At 34.2% G+C, this 26,877-nt stretch overlaps 1 pseudogene; it reads right to left on the bottom strand.

Moving 5' to 3' along the window:
- The window catches only part of LOC116856969, a 79,539-nt pseudogene that overhangs the window by 10,938 nt on the left and 41,724 nt on the right, over positions 1-26,877 (bottom strand).

Raw genomic sequence — 26,877 nt, 5'->3', positions numbered from 1 at the left:
CAGGTGCCCCTGTATGTTTCCCTTTTTAAGAGAATATTCAGGGAAGGCACCAGTGAGAAGACATGTAAACTGGTGACAGAGAGGGGAGGGTGTCCATATCTGCAGAAACACTCCTCAAGAAAAAAGAAATGCAGATGTGCTAAGGAATGTTTCTGTGCACAGGTAGAGCAGGCCTGAAAGGTATGAAGTCCATCAAAGAGATTAGAAAGAACAAAGGGAACAAGGAGAGGAGATGAGGTCAGAAATGTCATAGCAGCCCTGCTATCTAGGCCCTTGTGAATGGATTAAGGATTTTGGTATTTCTCCTATATGAAATGGAAGTTTTAGAGAAATATTTAAGCAGAGAAGTGGCATGTTTTAATGTCTGGTTTCTGTATTCAGAATAATCTGCACAAGGTTTAGGAGGGAGACCAGTAAGAAAGAAATCTTGCCCAGGTAACCATGGCTTGGATGAATGGGATAACAGTAGAAGAGGTAAGAAGAAATCAGATTTTAGGTATTTTTTGACGGTGGAACAGATAGAATTTGCTGGTGAATCTCATGTGAGGTATGACAGAAACATAAAAAGTTAACTCAAGTATTCCTTTATTGTTTTTGCCTAAGAAATGGGAAGAATTGAGTTGCTGTTAATTGAGGAAGGGAAGACAAAGGAGCAGGATTAAGAGGTGGGTTGGGCATTTTAATTAGAAGTTCAGTTTTGGAAAACTTGAGGTTGGGAGACTATTAGACATCCAGTTGGAGAGGTTAAATAGGCAGCTGGATTTTTGAGTCTGCAGTAAGGATCCTCAGTAAATAGATGATATTTCCATATGTCATTTTTCTTTTATCTGTTTTGCCTTGATGTTGGTAAAGTACTGAAGATCAAGATGGGGTTAGGGTCTGAGCTTAAATGTAGCAAGATGCAAACTTAGTCATGAAAGTTAGGCCTATTTAATCTGTAGACATTGCTTACTTATACACTCTCAACCAATGTTTAAGAATTTATCTTTATTTCTTATTTTATTGAAAGACTACAATATTGGTTATTTTTAAATAAATATAACACAATAATATATCTTTCTGCTATTTCTTTCATAGTTTCAATGCCAAGTACCTATGGGTATGGGGCTTAGAAAAAAATGAAGACCAAGGAAGCTACCTGATCTTGATTTTATTATGGAACCTTGGCCAAAATATGCAATAGTACATATTCATTATTGGCAAATTCACCATAAAATTATCCTGAACTTTGGGTCACAATCTGGTTAATATTATTTTCTCCTGAACATCTATCTATCTATCTTTCTTTCTTTCTTTCTTTCTTTCTTTCTTTCTTTCTTTCTTTCTTTCTTTCTTTCTTTCTTTCTTCTTTCTTTCTTTTCTCTCTCTTTTTTTTTTTAAAGATTTTATTTATTTATTTGACAGACAGAGATCACAAGTAGGCAGAGAGTCAGGCAGAGAGAGAGCAGGCTCCCCGATATGCAGAGAGCCCGATGCAGGGCTCGATCCCACGACCCTGAGACCATGACCCTGAGACCATGACCCTGAGACTATGACCAGAGCCGAAGGCAGAGGCTTTAACCCACTGAGCCACCCAGGTGCCCCATCTGTCTCTCTTTCTTAAGGGCAACTGTAGCAGGAACAGGATTTAGATTTGTAATCCTGCTCATGTTCTGATGCCATTAACTGGGGACACTGTGGTTAGTAGGATTATGTCCTCAAAAAACTTCTCCCCTCTCTTTTTCCCTGCAGTGTCCTAAGGCAGCGCATTTTAGGAGAGTCACAAAGCAAGATCCATGAGGCAATTACCCAGATCCTTCATGTCTAGGAATGATTCTTTACTAAGAGTTCCCTGCATTTGGCACCAGAAGGGTCACTATTTTCTCCTAGATGAAATTTTCTTATTAATTGATATAAGTAATCTCCATGGGGATAAAAAATTGTTGGGTTAGCATTATTTTGAATAATTATTTTATTCCAATCTCTAAGCTGTCAGTTTTATAAAAATTACAAAACAAATAAATATTATGCAAATAAATACTCTAGGGGGATATTTAGATGACATACACTTTAATTTCTTATTGGAAGGATTGGAAAGTGGACAAGGTATTACCTACAGTTGAATATATGGAGGCACATGCACACAAAAATACATTTTTTTCCACTCTGGGTTACGTGACAGGCTTTGCAATGAGTATCTGTCATTTGTTGTGGCTGGGTTTCAAAGATTTAATCTCAGTAGTTTAAAACCTAGTGAGAAATGCTGCAGGAATGACCTTTTCAAGGTGTAGTTTGTTAATTGAGAATACTGGCAGTTTTCAATTCTTCAATTCTGTATGGATATTTGTTCTCGTGCAAGGATATTCTGCTGACAATATTCCTATTTGTGAGTGCAAGGACAATAGACCCTTGACATTGAGGAGAAAGTCTGAGCAGTTATTGAAATGCAAAACTAGGAGGTCCCCTGATTCACTGCCTAGCTAACTGATTTTACCTGTGTAGGGGGAAGGAGAACAGCATATGCAATTCAAAATCACACTTTACATATATTATCTTCTTTAATCTCAACTACTCTGACGATGTAGAAGATATGTTTTCATTACAAATAACTACTTGTCATGGGTATTCTGTCCCTTACTAAAATGCAAAACCTCAGCCATTAAGAATATAAGTGGTTTACCATCTGTATAATGTATATACAGTTTACTATGTTCAAGGCAGACACCTGGATTATTGGGTTTTACTTGCATATTTTTCATAATTTTCTTTTCTTTGAGGCATGCTGTCTTCAGTCACTTTTTAAGAAGAGCCAATGTTGCTTTGGAATCCTCCTATTCCTTTAGGTTGCTGACCTGTTTGTTGGAAATGACACATTTTGTCAATGATTTCTATAGTGAGGTTTGAGTTCTGGAATCTTTTTGTTCTCATTGTTGAATTTTCCGCAAGTCCTATCATAATATAAAGCAGGATGAAGGTGGCATTCTTAAGTCACATTTGTTTTCTGTAACTATTCAGGAAATAAGAGTTGGTCTTTGACTGTTCAATAAACTATACATAGTTGCCTGAGATACATCTCACTGAGCTTTTTAATTCTGTAATTTAAAAATTCCAATTTCTGAAGACTGCTAATTAAGATATACTGATGTTCTTTTTTCAGAAATTATACAAAGTTATTTTTTAATTTGGTGCTATTTGAGGTGGGTTATACCAGCCCTCCAGTTTCTCTACTGCCAGAGAACATTTTGGCTTGTCACTGATAGCTGAAATTACTGAATGGCAACTGCAGATCAGGTTGAAAAAATACACTCTGTTAGCCAATGTCAAAAATAAATAAAACACAAGTAAACCTGAAATAGATATTATAATTACATCACCTTTTTTGCCTGTCACCTAGTAGTTTCATTCATTCTGCCATCATGGATTTCTTACGCCACTCACACCAGAACATTTCTGCAAATTATTTTATGAAAATACTTTAAGGGTACCTGGGTAATCCATTCAGTTGACTGCCTGACTCTTGGTTTCAACTCGGGTAATGATTTCATGGGTCCTGGGATCAAGCTCCACATGCAACTCCACACTCAGTGTGGAGTCTGCTTGAGGTTCTCTCTTTCTACCCCTCCCCCACTAGGTTGCTTGCTCTTTCTCTCTCTCAAATAAATAAATAAATCTTAAAAAAAAAAAAAAAAGGAAAATACTTTCTAGGAAGTTTGCAACTTCATGTAAATAGCAAAGAATTTGACATTGAGTAATGCCCAACTACTTTATTAATGTTTCTGATGTTTTAAATGTTCAATATGACAAAATAAAGAATTGCCTATCTTTCTAAATGTTTTTCTTGGTACTCCTGCATTAGGATGCCTGACGTAGTATAGGAGTATCAGAAAAGTCTATACCAATGTATTGTTAGGAATGTTGGGATGAATCAGGGCCAAGATGCACCATGCTCCAATGGCACCATTGCTTGACACATTAGGTATCACCTAATGATATGGAAGACCACATCATAGGACATAAAAAGCTAGCACAATATTTTTCATTATAACTTGAAGAATACACAAAATTGCTAGTATGACTTACTATATGTATACTTTGAACATGATAATAATACAAAGTAAGATGTTTTTATTTGAGATTCATTGCTTACACAATTATTTCTGAACTCTATAAAACTATTGAGAATTTTGTTATCAACAAGTAAGTTTTGTATAAAAGTATGTTCTGATGGTGCAGCTGCAATGGTAGGACAACATTCTGAGTAATTACCCAGATTAAGGATCTTCCTCCAGAATGCAAATCAACTTACTGCTTTCTTCACAGAGAAAGTTTTATGATGGAAAAGTCAATTGATATAACTGCTGTACTTAGCGCTGTAGTAAAATTTGTGAATTATATAAAGACCATTGTGCTAGAGTCTATTCTCTTTAGTATGTGATAATATGAATGATGCTTATTAAAAATTTTTAAGCATGATGGTTTTGAGTGGAAATTTCATGTCAATCATGTTTAAACTATGTAACAAACTCTTAGTGTTTTTATAAGATAAGAAAGCAGTTTGGCCCCAGCTTTTAATATGAATTAACAGCAGACATACTTATTTTTTAATTAAATTTTGTTTTCATTTCTAATAACCTTAAAGCTTTCTGGGAGAAAGTCGTGTCATATCGTTTACATATCATTGTAATTTTGTGCATTTACTTCTTCAGAGACAACAGTGCCTGGTCTTCTGCTATCCATTGCTTAGCCTCATAGAGGAACAAAAGTAACAATGATGTTTTTGTAGTGAGGTGTGTTTAGACATTTTAATAGTAGTGTCTTGTCCTACCATTGAGTGTCTTGTTGGATGTCACAGGCATTCTGTGAACACTACTATTTTTCATTCTAGCATCTTTTACAAATGTCTTGACTGCTTAAAGTAGCTGGAGTGTATTCTATCATTTATTGACTAAGAACCCTGACTTTGGTAACCATGAAGCAAGTTTCCTCTCCTGTTCCTTTTCCGTCTTCCCTTCCTCTTATAGATCCTATGTGGGGTAATAATATCATCTTCTTAAGTTTCATAATGCTCCTCTCTATGTGCTACAATTTTGTCCCGGTTACCAATGGGCTTTCTTCTCTTAGCACAAAATAGTATCTGCAATAACATATGTTACTCCTTCAATAATTGCCACACCATCAGGACTGGACAACAAGCGTCTTTGCGTATATCATACGACCATTTCTTTTTGCTACACTACTCATATTATGAAACTTCTTTTGGCTATGTTTACATAGATTTTTAGTTCTACAAGGCAGTGCTTTTCAAATACCTCTTTGAGAGATTATTTAAGTTTATTTTTTCTTGCCTGTTGTGGCATTTTGGAAAATGTAATAATAAATTATTAAAAAATTAAAAGCACGGACATAACAGAAGCTCATGTATTTTATTACTAGATGCGACAAGAATATAATTACATTTCAATAAATATAATTAAAACAAATAAGGTCTAAAACATAATTAAAAACTTTACACATTGTTTTTGAAAGCATACATATAAATGAGTAATCTAGATTTCTCTTATTATATTTGCATTATTCTGTATTACAGAATATTAGCTAACTAATAGGTTATGAGTAAAATAAAGATTCTGCATATCAAGTGCCCATTCACACACTGAATAAACACCACATATATTGTTATTTAAACTTGATTGTGACAAATGAGCTTGCTTCTTGCTTATGAACTTACATATTTCCAGGTAGGTCTGGATAATGATTGAAATTTTTCTTCTGATAACCTATGGCATAAATTTATTAATCTGATACTATAAATGAATACATCATTAGAAAAGGTGAAATTTAAGTTATAGATTTTTTTTTTCCTTTTCAACAGAACATCTGTTCAATAGAATATCTGTTCTAAAGATATTCTAAAGAACAGATATTCTATAGTTCTACTGATCTAGGCTGGAATCAGTTAGTCTTGATACCAGACTGATTTAGTTTTAGGTCTTCCCCACATGCTTTCATGTTCTTCTTGGACTGGCAGCTCTCTGGGCATACTCTTCTTATAGTTTGTCATAGGAGCACAACAGTGCAATGTAAATGATGCACAGTCTAAGCCTCTACTCAGATAATACTGATAATACTGACATCCTATTGTTCAAAGCAAGTTCCAACTTCAATAAAGCATGGGAGTATATTTCACTTACTCTAGAGAAATAATTGCAAAGCCACATTTAAAAAATATAATGCCAGGAGTGACTGAGAACAATTCTTTAAGCTACTACACCTATTTTCATTAATACCATTTACTTCAGGGTTACTGCTGAGACATGATTATTGCTTAAGCCAGTACAAATCAGAAGAAAAAGGTAATGATACTTAGTCAAAGTCATAGTTATTATGGCAGGACTTCATACTGTAATCTTCCTTTCTCTGGCATTCATGGTGAAATTTAATAGAAAGTTCCCACGTTAGAGTTCTATTTTAATATATTCCATATAATGGGAGGATAATATACACAAAGCCATAAGAAGGCACTTAAGAATAGAATACAGAAATCAAGGTGATGTCAAGTAACATGTGTGATAAAACCTTGGAGAAATGTGACCATTCTTTTCTAAGACTACATAGCCATCATTAGTTTTAGAAGGAATTACCCTGATCTTCTTTAAAGATCTCACAGAGAAAAGGAACATATAATATCACATTATATTAAAAGACCACCTTATTTTAACCCACTGAGCCACCCAGGCGCCCCAAGACCACCTTATTTTAATCCATTTAGAAAAATGCCTAATCAGGGCACCTGGGTGGCTCAGTGGGTTAAGCCTCTGCTTTTGGCTTGGGTCATGATCTCAGGGTCCTGGGATCTAGCCCCGCATCGGGCTCTCTGCTCAGCAGGAAGCCTGCTTCCCCCTCTCTCTCTGTCTGCCTCTCTGCCTACTTGTGATCTTTCTCTCTGTCAAATAAATAAATAAAATCTTTAAAAAAAAATGCTTACACTTTAATGCCACTAATATCAAGGGTTGTAGTAGAACTACTACATTTTAATTTATAGAACCTAAATCTTTAATAATAATATAGCAATATAAATTTCCCGAACTTGATGATTTTGATGGTAATATAGTTATATAGGATAATGTCCTTATTTGTGGAAAATACACAATAATGTATTTGGATATGCAGTCATCATGTTACTAATTTATTCTCAGAGATTCAGGGGGAAAAATAGTTTTTTGAACAATTCTTTCAACCTTTCCATAAGGTTGATAATTGTGTCAAAAAATTTAAAAAGCTGCACCAGTAACAAAAATGTAATATATTTATGAATAAATATAGCAAAAGGCATTAAGGCTTTTATGTAGAAATGGTAAACATTTACTAGAAGTCATTTAAAAACTAAATAGATATACCATGTTCATGGAGAGGACCTTGCAATATTTTAAGCTAACAATTATCTTGAAATTAATAAACATATCAAATAGACTGCAATATAATTAGTAACAGTTTTTCATGGAACTTGGCAAGGTGATCCAAAACTTCACACAGAAGAGCAGAGGGCTGAGAATAGCAAAAATTCTTTATATGAAAAAAAATAATCCGGGTAATTTTCTTATGATATAAAAGACTTATTATAATGCTTTGAATAGAGATTTCAGAAATAGACTTTGCACATATGGAAACTTGGTTTAAAGCAGATTTGTCACGCAGATCAGTGGGGAAAGGATACATTTTTCAAAATAGTAAGATGATAACTGGTTATACAATTAGATTCATTTTTCTCACTGGAAATTTTTAGTGTCTTTTCAATTCCCTCATTGCTCTGAAAATCATGAGGATGTCCTTTAGTGTAGATTATTTTTATTCATTGTGCAGGAAATGTGGCAAGCCATTTAAATATGAAACTAATGCAATTCATTCAGTCTATCTAGACAATTTTCTTGAATTAAGTCTGGTAATTTCCTACACTATTTTTTTTTCTGATTTTCTTCAGGCCTATTATGCAGATATTGGTCCTTTTGTACTGATCACCTAATTTTGTTTTATTATCATCTATTTTAAACCCATTTTTCTTTTTATTATACTTGCCAGGAGATTACCACAATATTTCCCAACCATGTATAGAATTTTAATTTCTTCTATAGTTTTAAATTCTGAGGGATGATTTTATTCTTTGAATATTCCTTTTCATAGCATGCAGTTCTTTCCTATGTGTGATTTTTTTCTTCTCTCTGCAGAGATTAATTATACTCCTTTTTGAATGTTGCTCTCCCTGCATTGTTTTCACTTATTTTAAAATCCTCTTGGAAATTTGTTTGTTTTCTATATGTTCTGATAGAAAATGTCTTCTATTGATACTCGGGTGCTCCATATAATTAAGGGGAGCTCTCAAAAGCTGATTGGAAGTTCAATGAATTGATGAGATTATTTCCCTGGTGGATTTCACTCTAGATGACCTAATCAAAGGACTTCATTTGGGGACCCAAACTGTCAGAAACCATATATGTATGTTTGTAAATGTGTATGTTTATGTGCATATGTATGTTTATATATACAGATATACATATTTTTCCCTCTGAGAAGGACCTTCCATCTTGGGCTATAAGTTGTAAATTCCTCTGTCATTATCCTGGACCCCAAGTAGGGGAATAATAAAAGTAGCTAACAAAAGGGTGCCTGAGTGGTACAGTTAGTTAAGCATCTAACTCTTGGTTTCTGTTTTGGTTGTGATCTCAGGGTCATAAGATTGAGCCTGATGTCAGGCTCTGCCCTCAGTGCAGAGTCTGCTGGAGATTCTCTGTCCCTCCCCCTTGCCCCTCCCACCTGTTTTCTCTCTCTCTAAAATGAATAAATATATTTTATAAATGTAGTTAGCACATATATAGTGCTTATTTTTTGTCAAGCACTGGAAAACATATGCTTCACAAACATTCACTCATTTAATCTTTATATCAGTCTAATAACTATGATGATACCCATTTTTCAGAAGAAGTTGAGGTGCAAGGAAGAAAACTAATTTACCTAAGGTCATAAAACTTATTTAGATAGAAAGCTGGGATTTGAACCCAAGACAGTAGGTTCCTAAATGGAATATACTTGGTTTCTTATCTAGCTGTGCTTTCTTTTTGTTGGAATTACCCTCTTCTGTGTCTGTGTTCTTCTAGTTGAAAGTACTATATTTTTAATTCTACAGGTGATATACCTTCAGTGATTTTCTAATGCAAGAAATGGTCATTGTCAATCTGAGTCAGGTGGATGAAGATCAACGTGTCCAAACACTTAGCAGATTTTCACATTTCCCTCCTGTTTTTAGCTCCATCTAACCACATTTATAGAGGTCTGTAGTTCAGTAAATTCTTGCACATTTCTAGGATAATGCAATGCAAAGCAGGTGGTTCTCTGTCTTCCTCTGTGGTTATTTAAATTTCAGCTTTCTCTGGTCTTCTAAATTTGTTACCACTATCCATCTGTTTTACATTCTCATGTTTTTTTTTTTCTTTTTGACTTTAATTGTCCTTATATGATATTTCTTTAAAAAAAACTCACTTTATACTTGTTTTCATGAGAATTGAAGAGTAAACTGGGGTGAATATGTATGTTTATTCTCTCATGTTTAATAAGAACCCACTTTTATCTGTTTTTCTTGATGCAAATTACTTGCAACTCACTTCTTATTTGTAGATGGTGGATTCCAAACTGAGACTTATGTGCTGGATCAAGAAAGTTCCTTTTCATCATCAAAAATTTCCTGATCTGTTTGTTGAGGAACACAACAAATCAGAAGCCAGATCTTAGAGATTGGCTGGAAATATTGAATCTGCCACATCAGTCAGGGCTTTCTTTCATGCAGGATATGCAAGTCCTGAATGTAAGTTGAAAGAGGAAATAAAGATGACTCTTCCAGGATCTACTAAAAAAATCTAGAAGTTTTAGGCAGAAAAGCATTTGTGTAGTTTCTATATGAAGTCCCTCCATCTTTAAGCTCCTATAGGCTTAAAGCTACATATATTAAATCTGTTTGAAAACCAGACAAAATAACAGCTACAAAGAGGAAACAAGCTGGAAATTCAACTGTGTAGTGGTTCTTAGCTTCTGCTTTATGTGAAAATGATCTGTGGAGTTTTTTTAAAACCCCATTTCAAAGGCTTCCCACAAACCCAATTAGATCTGAAACTCTAGGGTTGGAGTCCAAGTAACAAAATTTTTTAATCCTCCTTATGGGATTTCAATATGAAGTCTTGTTTATTGGTCTTATGCATGGTTTGAGCAAACCTGGATCTAACAATAAATCTGTTAAAGATACTTAGTTGTTGGTTTCTCTGTGGCCATCCTTGGATCTTTTTGTATGAGATTAATTCAATAATAGAACAAAGCTGAGGATAATTGATCTGCAGTTTAGCGTTTGGCTATTCCCTATTCCCCCTTGTTGATATTCCTTTCAGAGCTCACTCCAAGCATTCCTTCTTTGCTGACAAGTTATTTTTCTAAGACCTCTTAAACTCCTAATGTAGGCTTATGAAAAAAAAAAAAAATATATATATATATATATATATATAATTTTCTTTCTGGCAAACTTTATAGCGATGGAGACAACTCTCACAGCAAGGTGACTTGGAAGGCTGAATATAAATAACTAGATCCCGAGTTGCATTAATTGGTAGAGATGGAAAGTGGGAAAGTGAATTTCGTCCTGTTAGATTTTGTTATAAAGCAACCTCTCTCCCCAACAGCCATCTTAATTTAATTACCACTTTATTCATTACAGGCTGAATTTGTGACAATGGCAGCTTTATGTGTCTCTCTTAATAGGAACTGAGCCGAGCTTCCACTTGAAGTGTCAGGGTCAGAGGAGCAGTGGTTGAAGTGCCTCAGTACATCACTTGAGTGGAAGAGCTTTCCAGTTAATATACTTAGGGGAAGTATGAACTGCTCCACTCCCTCCCCTCACCTCATCCAAAACAGCATCCTGCTGGCTCTTAACTGTGCTGGGAAATACTAAGGATCATTTAAGGAAACAGTTGGTAGGACATATAAGGAGAGAAGAAGGGCGTGGAGTTTTAAAGATTTTGAAAAGGAGAACAAATGTTAAGTTTCTTGCAGTACTTGAGACATCAATTCAGTCAAGAAGTGGAAATAGTTGTTAAGGGAATAAGCACAATAGAAAAGATAATGCCTCCTCTGAAATAAATGGAAACACCACAGTGCAAGCACGTGTTTGTCTATGTTCTCTTTAGGTTGGGGGAAGAGGACTGAGTGAGGAATACGAATGCCAAGTGCTTTTCCTCTTTTGTATCCCCTATTACTACGTAAGATTTACATGAGTTTGATCTCTGGCCAGTAGGGAATGTGAGAGCAGTTTCAACAGAGAAGATCCAACAGATAAAAGCCATGTAGGGTCTTATTTATAACTCATTTCTATCCCAACTTGTGATCCTAAAATTCTTCCATAAGATAGTTAGTAATAATTATAATAACTTTGTAATGCTTTGGTCTTTTTAATTAAAATGAGGATTTTTTGATTTCTGCTTTAAATAAATTTCCTGAAATTAATTAACCATAAATATATACACCGTATGAACAAATCACAGAACCTTAAGAGATTCCCATTGGCCAGCTCAGGATAGAAATGGAGTGAGTAGTCAGGGGTTGGGAGGGGATAAATGATGATGGAAACTCAAGTTCAGGAAGCAAAAAGCAAAAATAATATGCTTGCAGAAACTTTGCCAACTGCATTCCCAAACCACTTTATTAAATAGCTGATGTCATTATGAAATAATTTTGACTATGACAGTCAAAAAGAATGGACAAATTAAAAATGTGTATAAGAGGTACCTGAGTTGCTCAGTTGGTTGAACATCTGACCGTTGATCTCAGTTCAGGTCTTGATCTCAGGGTCATGAATTCAAACCGCATGTTGGGCTCCATGTTGGGTGTGGAGCCTACTTAAAAAAACAAACAAACAAAAACAGTGTGTATGAAATATGTATCAAAATATATACGCAATTTGTTTTAGAGTAGTAGATGATTCCATTTTCCAAACCCACATATAAGTAGCTTTGGAAATTAATATGTAAAAAGGGAAGCAGGAAAATTAGCATGATATATGCCACAACATAGGCATTTTTATTGATCAGAATTTTGAGGGCAATTGACAGAAAGCTCAAAAATGTTAGGGGAAAAAAAGAAACAAGAATGTGTTCTGTCATATAATTTAAAACATTTTGGGGTATCTGGCTAGCTCAGTTAGTTAAGCATCTGCCTTCAGTTCAGGTAATGATCCCAGAATCCTGGGATCCAGCCCCACACTGGGCTTTCTGTTCAGCAGGGAACCTGCTTCTCCCTTTCCCTCTGCCTATTGCTCCCCCGGCTCATGTTCTCTCTCTCTGTCAAATAAATAAAAAAATCTTTAAAATAAATGAAACTTTTTTGTTGATCCATAGGCAATTTGAAATTAAACACTTTGACCAAGATAAGTGGAATATGAGGTAGGATCATGTGCTTACCACTGGAAGAAGGAGGTAGGGTCCAGGCCTTTTGGATCACTGTGTTAAAGTAAGAAAAGGGGTGATTTTCCTGAAGGAAAATCAAGACGTTATCGCCCAAGTAGGAGGGTATAGATAATGGGCAAAGAAAAACAGCTGATGTTACCACTAGTAATTAAGTCATGCTCATTGAATGAGTGGCCATGTTGTGAATGGAATAAAAAGAAAATGAGGAGAACAAGTATGTGAACAAATGTAAAGGATTGAGGCAAAATATTCTGCAATGCACCAGAAATGTACTGCAGTGTCCCTTTATTTTTGTCTTTTGGTTAAAAGGTTTTCTTCCATTGAGGTATATGCCACGTTACACTAGAGGAAGAAATGCATAGTCATTTCTGATGTTTTTATATATGAAAACACCCCATTCCCTGTGAACCACTACTGTTTAAGATGGGAACTATCAAAATCAAATAGTTTCTGAATCCAGTCAGGGCCTTGTTTGTTTGTTTGTTTGTTCTGGCTTATCCTCTTTTTCTCCTTTTCTTCCTCCTTTCTCCCTGAAAAGGAGATCCTCAGATCCATACCCGTACAGTTTTTTTCTTTTTCTTTTTCTATCTTCTTCTTCCTCCTCCTCCTCCTCTTCCTCCTTCTCCTCCTCCTCCTCCTCCTTCCTCCTCCTCCTCCTCCTCCTCCTCCTCCTCCTCCTCCTCCTCCTCCTTCTTCTTCTTCTTCTTCTTCTTTCTTCTTCTTCTTTCTTCTTCTTCCTTTTTCTTCTTTTAGTGGAGTAGGGCTTAGGGGAAAGGGAATAGACAAGGACCTAACTCTTCAGCAAGAACACAAAACTGTTACGATGTTCTCTGCAGGTCCCTGGATGATTAGATGAACAGCAAATCATCCAGGTCAAACTAACCTGGGTTGTCATTCTTGATTACATCTCAGGATAACCAGTTAGCACTTTACTTGGCACTTGATGATTACCATAGCAAGGATAGTTTCCCTTCCTTTCTAGATTACACAATTATCAATCAATCAATCTTAGACTTCTAGTTTATCAACTAAGCAAACTTTCTGGCTGAATAATTATTATAGAAAATAATGAGGTAAACAGTATTTCCTGTTTAATGTTTTGAGAAAACATGTGATTCAGTTTAACACTTTCTTTGTTGTAAATGCACTTTTAAAAATAAAAGCACCTATTCAGTTGAAGAAATGTTAATTCCGGAAGGATCAACATTTTATCTAGAACTTGCTTCAAAAAGACCTAAGCTGTTCTTAATTTCTCCATGCTATTTTGACTAGAAATTGAGCTGGAAATTCCATAAGATGTGATCTGAACCTTACTCTGACAAAATTCAGGTTTCTTTAGCAACACAAAGTATTTGCATACTTGAGAGAAATGTTAATTTTAAGGCAATAATGCAAAGAACAAAGGACTGTTTCAAAGCTTTCAGTGTTCTCAGCGTAAAAACAGAACAATTTAAAAAATAATAGCCACATCACAGATGTAAATTATACTCTTTTAGTCTGTCAATAATTGTGACAGTCTCAAAAGTAATTACTGATGAAAAGACTTTGTCACCTTTCTGTTAAAATTCATTTAATGACATGCATCTTAGCTTGGATCTGAGTCATAGCAACTTTTTTTTTTTTTTGAGACTTTACGGTAAATTATATGGGATGTGGTGGCAGGATAGTTCAAAAAAATGTGCATATTCTCTACATAAGAGTGGCAATATCTTACCTTATTCATTATTAGTTTATTTGTAGAATATTTGCTTCTAGTGTTTTTTTTTCTATTTACTATTGTCGATTTTAGATCTTGGAATAATAATTTTAGATTTCATTATCATTGTAACTTCTAATATAGTGTTACCTACAATAAACTAAAAAATTCCTTTAATTTTTATCCATGAAACACTATTAAATTGAAGTACAAAAACTTATATTAACCATGCAAGATATTTTTGGTGGGGGAAAAGAAAATTCTTCAGTGGGTTTTTTTTGCTTGTCCAAGAGAACACAATTCTGATGCATTAAGATATATACTTCCTTACAATCAGCTTCTAGAGTTCAACTCCAAAGCAGCAACTGACGTAAATGAAAAATAACCATTACCGGATGACTCATTCACACTTTGCCCTTCTAATCAGAAACATCAGGAAAGATGCTAATTCATGTCAAAATATGACATTTTTTAGATATGCCAGGCTTTTCTTGGCTCCTCCAATAATTGGGCTCTTTGTGGCCGCAGTCAGTCAACACTGCTCATTGTGTACCTTGTTTGTACAAGCTATTTTGTTAAATAAACACAGTGAAATCTTATACAACACATAAAAATGATTGGTTTTTAGGGAGCTGTTTAGCTGAAAAAATAATTGACATACACAGAGAAGAAGATACTAGCTATCTAGATTACATTTTTAATTATCAATGTAAATAATAAAAATAATAGGAAGAACTTGCACTGATGTACCAGTTTTATAATTTCTCTGCCTAGATTTCCTCATCTACAAATGGGTATCTTAATAAAACCTAAGGTTGTTGTGGGTATAAATTATACTGTATGTCATATGAAATTATTCATATCTATTTCTCTCTTTCCCTTTCTTTCACTCTACTTGAGAATACCACCTAGAACTTAACTGTAATGAGGGAGCAGCAGGCAAGCTGAAGACAAGGCTCCAGCTGACACCCCACAACCTCCCCAACCCCCTTAGGATATGCATGACATTCCTCAAGCACTTCTGGCTGCCCAAAGCTAAGGAAAAGCAAAACAAATGGTTAACTTACAGAGATCACACTCCAGCAAGACATGAGTCACCCTCAGTTTACAAATAAATTTGATTTACAAGAAAAAGCATTCTTATCAATAGCTTAACTTCCAAAGCATTCTTATCAATAACTTAACTTCCAGAGACCCAGAGACTCAATTTTCTGGAGCTCTAACATCAGGCACCCACCCATAGTGATGTGTGTAGAAGGCAGAAGAGAATTTAAGTGAAATAAAATTTCTATGTAACCTGCAGCCCATAGACAAGCACTTGAGATAGGCAGAGTATAACATTCCTCAAGGAAGCTCCCAACTGTCTTAATGTTAATGCTTTACTAGAGGGAAGAAGTCTTAACTTGACAATGGCAAGACCTCCAGTATCTTGTGGGTCCTCTTTAGCATACAAAAATTATTTTGAGAACCTCTTTTTTTTCTAACTGGCAACTCCCAAATACATAATCAATCACCCCTCACTCTGTAATGCAGCTCTTTCTGCCTACAGGTCCTATCCTCAAGCTTTAATAAAAACACTATTTTGCACCAAAGACATCTCAAGAATTCTTTCTTGAGCATTGGCTCTAGACCTCACCTGTATTCCAAAATTATATCAATAATTTCTATATAAATGTCTTTTATTTCTCTAAAAACACATCTTATTTTAAATTTTCTTGTTGTTGCTTATAATTAGGAATGTTTCCACCCCCGGACCTTAAACTGTCTGAATATACTTCATTGGATCACAGTCAAATTTGTGTCACTACAACTTTCCTAAATACAAATGCTGAAGCTATAAGCTAAATGAATATTGACTCGGACTGCTAGATTCAGATCTGGACTGAGCCTAGTCAGAAACAATTAGACACTGAAGATGAAGTAGAGGATGAAAAACTGGCAGCTGTAGATGATCTTCCACTGGATATTAATTTACATCAGAATTACCCGATGTTTAGTGCCTTGATAACCAATGTTTCATATACTTTGTCGAATTTTTTTGCTAGGTCAGATGGTAAATTCTTTGCCTGTTCTTTTCTCTTCAGTGGGGAGATCCTTGTTTCTTAAGAGAAGGCTTGTCATATATTATTAAATGAGATTTATTCTGAAATATGACACTGCATGTATAATGTTGGGTACACAATCAAGTCAGATTATGAGTCAATTTGTCCAATTATATAAAGGAGGATAGATTTTATTTTTTTTATGATTTATATATTTATTTTAGACAGAGCCCGTGTGCACAGTGGGGAGGGGCAGAGGGAGAGAGAAAAAGAAAATCCTTCAGCAGACTCCCTGCTGAGCAGGAGCCCAATGGGGCTCCATACCAGGATCCTGAGATCATGACCTGAGCCAAAATTAAGGGTCAGATGCTTAACTGATTGAGTCACCCAGGTGCCCAAAGGAGGATAGGTTTTTATCAAACCTATGTAAATACCCATAGTACCAGGAAAATGTAAGAAGATTCCAAAAAGCATTTTTCTCTCAATTCTGAGGAATTATTGAGAACAGATTTTATTTAAAATGATTAATTTCTGTTTGGAAAAGCATATCCTATTATACTAAGAGTTAAAAGTGCTTCTTTGTTGTCTTAGTCTATTCAGGCTGCTATAACAAAATAGCATAGACTGGGTGGCTTACAAACAATAGAAATTTATTTCTCACAATGTAGCCTGGGAAATCCAAAATAAGGGCACTCTATATTTGGTATCCAGGGAGGACCTGTCACAGACAGCTCTCTACTCCTTCTCTCCTCACTTGGAGGAAGGGACAAAGAAGGGCATTAATCCCATTCATGAGGACTCCATACCATGAGCTAGTTACTTCCTAAGGACCACCTCTAAATACTATGACATTAGGCATTGGGATTTATCATATGAATTTGGAAGAGAGCACAAACATTCATTCTATAATACTTATATATACATAAAACTAGAACATTAGAGTTATACCAATAATATTTTAGGTAAATATTGTATGAATATTGTCTAATCATTGTCAACTTGGAAGACCCTTCTAATCATCTATCACTGAAGGGCCAACAATTTAAAAATTTAAAGCATCAGATACAGACTCTTTCTTTCTTTCTTCTCTTTTTCTCCCTTCCTTCTTCCCTCCCTCCCTTTTTTTCTTCTTTCTTTCTTTCAAAAAGGAAGTAGAGTCTAAAGTAGAGTGAAAGAGAGGAAAAGAAAGAAATAGATATGAATAATTTTATATGACATACAGTATAATTATTTATGAATAATTTCGTATGACGTACAGTATAATTTATACCCACAACAACCTTAGGTTTTATTAAGATACCCATTTGTAGATGAGGAAATCTAGGCAGAGAAATTATAAAACTGGTACATCAGTGCAAGTTCTTCCTATTATTTTTATTATTTACATTGATAATTAAAAATGTAATCTAGATAGCTAGTATCTTCTTTTCTGTGTATGTCAATTATTTTTTCAGCTTTTTTGGGGGGATATAGTCTTTTCAACAGACATTTGACTATACTTTTTTGGTGATGACAGAAAGTCTAACTTAAAGTTTATAGCAAGTCTTCAGGCAAGCATCAGTGGGAAGCAGAAAGCTATTTGGTTTGTTGTTAAATGATTTAGAGTAAGTATGAATATCAGAAGAGAGAATCAATTTTCTATTGGGGTTCAGTGCATAGTATTTTAGGATTTTGATCAGTGTTTCTCCTGAGGATTTTGATCAGTGTTTCACGATTAAAAAAAAAATATCGTGGATATTGAAGAAACTGAAAAATCTCGAGGAACATAGACAGTGTAATTTCTGAAATCCTATTGTAATAATATTTTATTTGTGTAGTGTTTACTTAGGAAAGGCTGCCTGTTTCTTCTACTTTGATCATTATTCCCTTATAGACTTCATACTATCGTCAAGCTAATTATGAATATGGAGCACAGCAAACAACCTTCATTGTTCCTATCATATCTTTTTTTATAAGGTGAAGTAACAAATATTTATGTTTACGGTGTTTGAGTGCCTCAGTCTGTTAAGCTCTCTGCCTTCAGCTCAGGTTATGATCCTAGGGTTCTGGGATCAAGTCCCACATCTGGCTTCCTGATGAGTGGAGAGTCTGCTTCTCCCTTTCCCTCTAACCCTTCCACCTGCTCATGCTCACTCTCTCTTTTCTCCTCTCTCTCTCCCTCTCACAGTCATGTTTGCACATACTTTCTCTCAAATAAAATCTTTAAAAAAGCCCACAAATATATATGTTTGTCTAGAAGACCTATAGGAGCCTTTCTTAATATATTATTTTTTTTCCCTAAATTTGGGATGTGATATTTGAGGCAAACCAAAAAATTAAAACATATTTGATGACTCAAGATAGGACCATGGATGCTGAGAGACTATATCTGGTTATCTATTTAATCAAACTGATAACATGTTTAAAATAAACATAAAAGATAAAAACAGTTGTTTTGTTTTGTTTTGTTTTAACTAATTATATAATAAAACAACTCTATGAAGATAAGATTCTTCTGATAAGGTATGGAATCTTTGCTATGTGGGAAGTTTGCAATGATAAAAAATGATATTTTGTTACTCCTTAAGAGTTTCTAAGACTTATTTATCCACTTTATAGGAAAGAATGAAATTTTTGTTTTGCATGGATATATACCTGACAGGGAAGTTTTCATGAATCTTCTTCACCTCCTCAAATTATCTGGAGAATAAGCTCATCAAAACTGATTTCACTTTGCCAAAATTTAAACTATTCATAGTTTCCTTTCAGTGTCAGGTATTATAAACCAAAGCAAATAAAATTAATTTCCCTCATGCCTTCTACTACTTGTATACATACTAATGTTCTCTTATTTTCTATATTTATTTCTTATTTGGGATCAAATTTATACTTCAAGAAAAAACTTTATTTTTTCCCTTGAAAACCCAAACACCAATTTTATATAACTGCTTTTTTTCAATCATTATTACTCATAGTGTAGTCCCAATAATCCATATTAGTTGTAACTTTTAACCAGAAGACTATCTTGTATTGAACAGAGAAAACTAGGAGATTGTACTAAGATATATCTGTTATATATAGGCACAATTTGAGCAGATTATCACAGCTCATAAATACACACAACATACTCCTAGCTTCATATATCCCTTTTCTGTTTTATTGAAGTGGCAAAATGACCAGGTTCATTACTGTAACCCAAAGATATAGTGACTCCATATCACATGCAAATAAGGAGCAAACTACATAAAATTAAAATTATGCCCTGTAATGATTGGCTCACTAATCTCGCTTTAAAATTATCTATGAATTCAGATTGTCCATTAACCAATTTCAGTATTAATTGAAGGATTTTAGTTATCTAAAGATCTAAGAAGTTTTATTCAGTACGATGTACTATAAACCATATTTATACTTTACATAAAAAGTGTGTCAGAATTATTAAATTTAATTAAATCAATAGTTAACATTTTTATGATCTCTAACATCATATAGGTTTAAACCAGTATGAGAAGTTTGGAATTTCACATTAGCTTATCTCTTTGTGAAACAACAAATCCAAATTTTATTAAATATAAAAATCTTTTAAATCTTACAAAAAGAAATAATTTATAATCTCATAAAATGTTTATATCTTTGTATTGAAACTCAATACACATATGGCTATCATTTTTTTAATTTTATTTATTTTTTTAATTTTATTTTTTATAAACATATATTTTTTTCCCCAGGGGTACAGGTCTGTGAATCGCCAGGTTTACACACTTCACAGCACTCACCATAGCACATATCCTCCCCAATGTCCATAACCCCACCCCCCCAACCCCCCTCCTCCCAGCAACCCTCAGTTTGTTTTGTGAGATTAAGAGTCACTTATGGTTTATCTCCCTCCCAATCCCATCTTGCTTCATTTACTCTTCTCCTACCCCCTTAACCCCCCATGTTGCATTTCCTCTCCCTCATATCAGGGAGATCATGCGATCATTTATTTTCTAAATACAAAATATAGAAGTAGTATAATTTGCAAAATTCACCTCATTTATGTGTTTTGAATTCTTTAAATGGTTTTAACATAGCAATGTACATAATGAAGATTTCTCTTAGTACTTTTGAAGTATGGATTCTTTTCTTCTGTGAAATTTAGAAATATATTATAAATATTTATGTTATATAAATATATAATATACAAAATAATCAGAAGACAATTTAATTTAAGAAATAGTAAAATCTAATTTGTATCCTCTGAATTAGGAAAATATTTCATACTTAAAATGCCAAATAAAAACTTTATTTACAAAGAGAGAGACCCACAGTCAAATTATACCTTCAGTTCTACAACCTAAACCACAAGTCAAAAGTAGACACAAAATTTTAAAAATAATATATTATCTGTTTAGATTTCAAAGAACTGTTCTCTTTCTTAGTAGGTATCCAATTCTCAATTAAGATAAACTCACAAGTAGGCCAAATTAAAAAATAATTTAAAAAACTAACAAATGAATAGAATAACACATATATTATTTTTTCTCACAATCAACAAGGAATATATCTTTATAATCTGTTTGATAGAGATTATCAGAAAATTTAGATCATATACCAAATTCTCAATTTTTATTACAACCAAAGAAGAATAACTTTTGTCTGTGCACAAACTAAGAATAAAAACAAATTCATAAAATCAGTGGAAAGTAAAGAAAAATAAACAGAGTCATAAGTGTCAGTTCCAAAGTCATTTGGAGTTCAGTTACTGAAACCAAGAAAAGATGTATTGTATTTAAGCATTCAATGGGAATGTATTTCTGGGTCATCACTACTTACTTGGTTCTAACCGAGGTGTCAATTTGACATCTCAGAGGATGATACATTTTTTTTTTTCGCTGACATAAGTTTTTTATTTCTCTGTGCCACCGTAATATCAAGATTTTACACCCAACTTTTCCTTATTTTGAAAGCACATCAAAAAATAATGGAATATAAATAAATGTGAACTACTTCTGGTTTATAAGTCATTAAGAAAATTGAAATGAGCATCTGGTGGCTCAGTCAGTTAAGTGTCTGTCTTCAGCTCAGACTATGATCCTAAGGTCCTGGGATCAAGACCTGCATTGGACTTCTTCTCCCTCTCCCCCTTACTCATATTTGCTCTCTCTCTCTCAAACAAATAAATAAAATCTTAAAAAAAAAAAAAGAAAAGAAACAGATGATATCCTCATTTAGGGAAAGTCAAGGGGAAATGAATGAGTAGGCCCTATGTGTTATGCCATTTAATTCATAAATTAGTCTAATGAGGTAAGATTCCTATTTAATAATGAGGACCCTGAGACCAAAGTTTTCTTAGACAGAGATGGTATATCAATTGTGGTTTGTCTAATCTAGAGCCAAGGTATAATTTTCATTGACTAGACTGCTCACCAATCCTTCCATGGACTTTACCGAAAAAAGTCTTAAAGTAATACAGTGAAGAGTTATCCTTATTTTAGATTCCCAAAACATCAATCTTTGGTTTTTGCAAAGGCCCAAGATTACTTTTGTGCACTCATTTGAGTTTCAACTTTTGTTCTAACCATATATCACTTGAATTGTTATTTACTCCAAGGTTTTCTTTATGTGAGTTTCCTTTTAATTTTAAATTTATTTAAAGAGGAAACTGAATATCACATTGCATGTGTAAACCCACTGTGTTTACCAGAAACAGCAAAAAAGAGAAGTAAGTATGCGAGGATGGGAGTTAACCCCTAAAAAGCTCTCAGGCACTATCAACTGTGCATCCTGAAGGGTGGGAGTGGTTGTGGTAATACAGGACTGGGAAGTCTAGAGGGTTTTTGGGTTTAGAAGAGGGGTATTGAGCAATTTTCGGAGGTGTCACATTCATACTTTGATGTTATTGTATCATTTACTTTTCTACCATCGGTCACAGAGAATTTTGACATTGTAGAAGAGATTCAGACCATTATATAATTTTTTTCTCATTTTAAGCATAAAAAAAATACAGAAACAAGGATCCATATGTTACTGGAGCTAGAGCTTTAGAATTCCAAGTGTAAATATCAGAAGAAATTAGTTTCTAGTGTTTACTTATTTTTGGTTTTCCAGGTGTAACAACTTGAACTGAATGCTGATATACATAACACCCAGTGACAGCGTAATCTATTATATTAAATTGAAATTTTCGATATGCTGTACCTCCACTACAAATCTGGTCTAGTGGCTGCTTCTTGTGTTTCTTAGCTCCAAACTTATAATTCCATAAAGTAATTTCTATTAATTTGGGGAACTTCAGTCCATCAGATCAATAAGCTTTTCTCTTAAAATATTTTGAGCTGCACAAAACTAACTGTATCCCAAAGGCATGTTTAGGTCCTTACTGTAAAAATACATGACCTTCATAGAATTCAGAATTATCTTTTATATGTTCATGATATTTTCAATCAGTGGTTATTTTCTAGTTGTACATCTTCCTCTTTTATCTGATAAAGAGACACATTTGGTGGGACCAGGATCTTGGAAGTAAGTGCAGTGAATGGAAATTTGTAAGGTCCATTAAATGTAGAATCTTCCATTTCAAAAATACTACTAGAAATCAGAATGGCAGAATCAAGAGAAGTCACACAAGGATGAACTAGAATATCCTGAAGTGGATATACTTCAGTGGTAGCTGAAGGTTTGAGTAAAATTTTCTAAAAGTTAAAATCATGACTTACAAGTACACTAAAAAATAACTGATGTCATAGATTTTATTTAACTCATAAATTAATGAGAGTAGTGGGGAGATGTTAAAACTTATCCACACAGCACTTGAGTAGGGTATTTATAGTGAATTTTTTTTAAAAAGTAATATTAAAACATCATTGGTTTATATATAAAAGCCATCAATATCTCACAACAATAAGAGGTAATCTTGTGGTTATCTGCTTTACTGAAGAAAAATAATTGGCATTTCTTCTAGATAAAAAGAAACCTTAAGTTAACCTGCAACTCCACTATCTGAGACTTTTAATTAATTAGAAATAAACTAAGGACATTTCCCTTGGTTTTCCTCTGGTGGACTTCAGATCATCCTGCCTACCTCTTGGATTTATTTATATACTTTGGTTATATTTTCACAAGAGCATAACAATGGAACAGTGACCTTTGTTATAACGTAAAGCTTTCCTGCCCATTACCCCTAAAGTTTAAATAGAGGTTGGGATGATCAAAGATGAAAGAGAAAATCTCTTTATTAACAGGGATCCAAATAAATATGGTAGGTGCTCCCCACCACCAAGAGACAAGGACAGAAACCCAAAATATATTGATATTAGAACATATACCACTGTGTTGTGGGCAAAGTAAGAGAGAAATCATCATACTACCTGGGGAGGGAAAAAGTGACCCCTAGATAACTGGAGTCAGGAAGTCACCAAGATACAAATACTTGTTTGACGAGGAGTATATACCTTGAAATACATGGTTGGTAGATTCAGTATCACCAACAAGGTGCCTAAGGACTTGCAGCTGACACTCAGCCGAAGTTCAGGTGATGATCTTGAGGAAAAAGAGATAAGAATTTAGATGATGATCAGAAATGGCATGAACCTGCAATTCCAATGCTGTTGACCAGTACAACTATGAAGGATGGTGAAGAGCACTTGGTAGAATGTTGGGACAGCAAAGAAACAAGTACTTTGACAAAGTATCTGTCTTGGAAATCTCCAAGGGATGACCAGAAGGAGAAGACACTTGGCTCTTATTGTTTGAAAGATGCAGAATTGGCCCAGTGGACTCCAAGAATAACTAGGAAAATAAATTTCTGTGGAAAGTACAAGTTGGTGATAACTATGGGATGATAAGATTATAAATAATACCATGTAAGGGGGTGAAGTCAAAAATTCTAAAATCTAAGACTTCTAGGTACAAGGACAATTTATACCATTTTCATTACCCAATCAAGGTAGAATAGATATTTCCCTGTACTATTCAGAATGTAATTAATATAATTTTCTCTCAAATGGAAAGCTTTGATTATCCTTCTGAAGCTCTTCTGACACACCCATAGTGGGTTAATCTCAATTGGTGAAAAGAGAAGAAATATGGAGCTTGTCATGAGACACATTTTTCAGGGTATAGAGGTTAGTAAAATAGCAGAGGTTAGATCAATTTTTGAAGAGAGAAAAAGATCTGAATTCAAGAAATTAGGATAAAAATATTCTTTCTCTATAAAATGGCCTTCTCCCTCACCTGTCTCCTTAAAGCTTAACCTCTTGAATATGTACCCTTGTTCTCTAAGAAAATCATTACATGGCACACATCTCTAAGTGTTCTCCTCCTACACTATAATTACATTTCCTTTTCTCAAGCCTTTAGTTAAGTCTTACATACCTGGATGTTTTATATAATAGTGTCATGGAAAATAAAGATATAGGACAATAAATTAGTGTGCCTCGACCTATTGTAAATCTTCCAGTGGCACCGGTCAGAAGAGTTCTGTGTCCTGTTGAGGAAACAGTGACCAAGAGTTCCAGATAAGACCTTGATTGTAAGGAAATTCTTCCTCAATACTTTGGTAGCAGTGAGTAATAAGCAGAACACCAGAAGAAACATGGATTTACAGCTCAAGGAGAAATTAAAGTAAAATTTACTTTTTCTCTCTATGCTAGAAAACTGACCATTGAAGGTAGTGGGGTAGAAGTTTCCACAGAAGTGAAGAAACTAAACATCAACATGTAGGACCATGGGCAAGCTGCTAGTCAGCAGAATGCTAGATAGAGCCTGAAATCTTTCAAATCTAAGTGAAATATATTTTTCCACTGCACTGGTTTTCCTGAAAGGTGCTTGATGAGGATATAGCCCTGAAAGGCTCCATGTAAGCAATAGAGAAGACACAATCCCTGCCACAAAGGAGAACAAAAGAAGCTACCAGAAGCTTGTTTCAAGTTCCCACTCTATCCATAATAGTTATGGCAATTTAGGCAAGACACTTCACTTTGAGCTTTACTTATTTATGAAATGATTAATGTCATTACCTTCTTGGAGCATTGTGAGGTAAGATAATGACCTGTAATTCTAAAGTATTGATGATTTAAATGTTCTACAAATCTAAAGTTCTGATAATATGCATACAATGAAAAAGATTGTTTCCAAATCTTTTTGTGAATCTTATTTTCTTCCTCTTCTTTAGATGAATTTACCAAGGTTGGTGTATTCATTCATACAGTGAAAACTGTTCTCTTCACCAGAATATATATTTTTTATCTTTATGTTCTCTCTCCTCCCCCACATGTAAAAGATCTGCTATAGTAGAAATATAATATTTGTTAAATGAATAAATGATTAAAGTAATGACTGAATTATTTAGTGCCACATTTTTCCTGATCTTTGCTTGACGCTTAGAATGAGATGAATAAGAAATGTCCCTTATCCCCACAGACTTCATCATTTTCGGTCTTGAATATATGAACTTTTAATCACTGCATTACAACTTCCCAGTTAACCACCAAATGAGATTCTTTTAAGTAAGGAAATGCACATATATAAGGCACTTCACGTTTTATGCATATTTAATGAGCCCAGTGAATCATAATCTGTGTTCATGTCTTGCCACATTGTGGTGCCATTTTAAATGGTAAATACAAGCCTAGTCTGCTTATAAAGCCTTCAGTTTTAAATAATTCATGTTTCCAGTCATGTGTTCTCTATAAACACTTCCTTGTTTTAAACATGGTCACAAAAAAGAAATCTTAGTAAAAAGAAGTCCGCATTTCCCTGTTTTGGTTCTCATAATACACAATGCTATAAAATTTTGTAATGGTTCTTCAATAATCCTTCTGTATCTGCCCACAAATGATAGATACATGGCTGCTAGAAACCTTGCATGGTACCATCCTACTCCAGCTAATACATGTGTGAGAGTGGTGAGATGTGAAGGTAAAATAAGTAACAAGGAATAAAATGTCCTTCTCCCCTCCAGATGATGTCTTAAACTTCAATGGGTTTCTAAAGGCCACTAGTCAAAGAGTAAAAGGCCACTGTCAAGAGGAAGTCTGCACTTTAAAATGGTCTCTCTGTGGCTGGTTACTCTATGATTAATTTTGTATTCTCACATCATTTCTCATATCCTCTCATTTTTCTTTTATCTTATTACACACTTCCACCCATGCGGTGCTGGTTCTTCACTCTTTTATGCTTCCATTTCAAATGAAGACCCATATTAAACAGACAGCAGTTGATTATGTTGAAATTTTAATTTTGGGATAAATTTATTTTTATTTTTCATCCAAAAATAAAATACTAACCTTTCTATATGAGGCCAAAACTAAGTAATAACTTAGACAATCCTTTCCTTTGTGTTGTAACTTTCTTGATATGTCCAAATTCAACTTAAGGAATTTTATTGCTTCATCCCATATGGATCAGTTTGCTATTTGTTTAGTCACAGTTGTTTCTAATTTTCAATGTAGACAGATTTCCCCTCAATGAGACAATACATTTCTGAAAATCTGTCATCCACTTTTTTTTTTTTCCCCTTCTGGTTTTTGTGTTCATTCACTTATCCTTTCATCCAATTTTATTAAGTACTCTGTGCTAGGAACAGTGCTTGTAATATAATAAATACAAATATAAATAGAATAATAAGATAACTTCTCTTCCCTTAAGGGTGTAATAGTCTAATATGGAAGTTTCTAACACATAGTCTCTATAGAGAGCTTTCTCT

Source organism: Lontra canadensis, unplaced genomic scaffold (assembly GCF_010015895.1).
Source record: "Lontra canadensis isolate GAN:19392208 unplaced genomic scaffold, GSC_riverotter_1.0 scaffold115, whole genome shotgun sequence".
In the NCBI taxonomy this organism is placed as follows: domain Eukaryota; kingdom Metazoa; phylum Chordata; class Mammalia; order Carnivora; family Mustelidae; genus Lontra; species Lontra canadensis.
Note: the sequence above shows the minus strand (reverse complement) of the source record. Positions and strands in the feature narration are given on the sequence as shown.